At 35.4% G+C, this 1499-nt stretch overlaps 1 non-coding gene across 1 annotated transcript; it reads left to right on the top strand.

Moving 5' to 3' along the window:
- The first annotated feature begins 1188 nt into the window (after window positions 1–1188).
- On the top strand, window positions 1189–1295 carry LOC132538438 (U6 spliceosomal RNA). The gene has a single exon (XR_009549805.1). It is a non-coding gene; the product is annotated as a U6 spliceosomal RNA (small nuclear RNA).
- Window positions 1296–1499: the final 204 nt, after the last annotated feature.

The raw sequence follows: 1499 nt of genomic DNA on the forward strand, positions 1-1499 counted from the left end.
AAGCTCAACAGTACATTACTTAACAACTACTGGTCAAAGAGAAAATAAAGGAAGAAATAAAAATGTTTCAAGAGTTCAATGAAAATTAATACACAAGATATCAAAACATTTGGGACACAGCTAAGGCAGTACTGAGAGGGAAGTTCATAGCCATATAAGCACACATTAGAAAACAAGAAAAAGCACAAATAAACAACCTGATTGGACATCTTAAAGATCTAGAAGAAGAAGAACAAAGGAACCCTAAAGCAACCAGAAGGACAGAAATAGCTAAAGTTAGGGCAGAAATAAATAACATTGAAAACAAGGAAAAAATACAAAATACCAATAAAAACAACAACGAGATACCACTTAACCCCTGTGTGAATGTCATACATCAGAAAAGATAAGAGCAACAAATGCTGGAGTGGTTTCTGGGTCATAGGAATCCTCCTGCACTGTTTGTAGGAGTGTAAATTGGTCCAACCTCTGTGGAGAACAGTCTGGAGAACTCTCAGAAGGCTAGAAATGGACCTACCCTATGATCCGTCAGTTCCTCTCCTTGGCATATATATTATAGAACCCAGCACACCCATCCAAAAAGACCTGTGTACACATATGTTCTTAGCAGCACAATTTTGCAATAGCCAAAATCTGGAAACAACCCAGGTGTCTAACAACAGATGAGTGGCTGATCAAGTTATGGTCTATATACACAGTGGATAGTCTATATACTATACTATATACTATTCAGCTATTAAAAATGATGACTTCACCATTTTCAGTCTATCTTGGATGAACCTTGAAGAAATCATGGTAAGTGAAATAAGTCAGAAACAGAAGGGTGAATATGGGATGATTGCACTCTTAGGCAGAAGTTGAAAAACAAGATCAGAAGAGAAAACACAAGTAGAACCTGAACTGGAATTGGTGTATTGCACCAAATAAAAAGTTAGTACAGGTCAAAAAGGATGACAGAGGACCTAGTGGGAGTTGTATTGTTATGTGGAAAACCGAGAAATATTATTCATGTGCAAACTATTGTATTCACTGTCTAATGTAAAACATTAATACCACAATAAAAAAATAAAAAGGCAAAAAAAGTGTATAGGCTTTCTTATCAGACAGTCTAATGGCAGATAGAAATAAGAGAGAGAGAGAGAGAGAGAGAGAGAGAGAGAAGAGATTAGGTTAGAAATAATCTAGATAGTGCTCACTTCAGCAGCATACATACTAATATTGGAACTACACAGAGAAGATTAGCACGGCCCCTGAGCAAAAATAACATGCAAATTCGTGAAATTGTCTAGATAAATGATAGCCTTTATTACAAAGTATTTTTCTCCTTCTGACTAAGCAGAGTAAAAGGGATTGGGTGGAAAAGGAGATGACTAGCAGAAGATACTTCATTGGTCTTCCTCTAGCAGTAATGTTCAAGTAAAAAAATATTACTTAATTATTAATATTACTTAATATCATTACTTACAATAGTGTGGTATCCCATTATGTTCTATGTCATA

This window comes from Erinaceus europaeus, chromosome 4 (assembly GCF_950295315.1).
Source record: "Erinaceus europaeus chromosome 4, mEriEur2.1, whole genome shotgun sequence".
NCBI classification, from domain to species: domain Eukaryota; kingdom Metazoa; phylum Chordata; class Mammalia; order Eulipotyphla; family Erinaceidae; genus Erinaceus; species Erinaceus europaeus.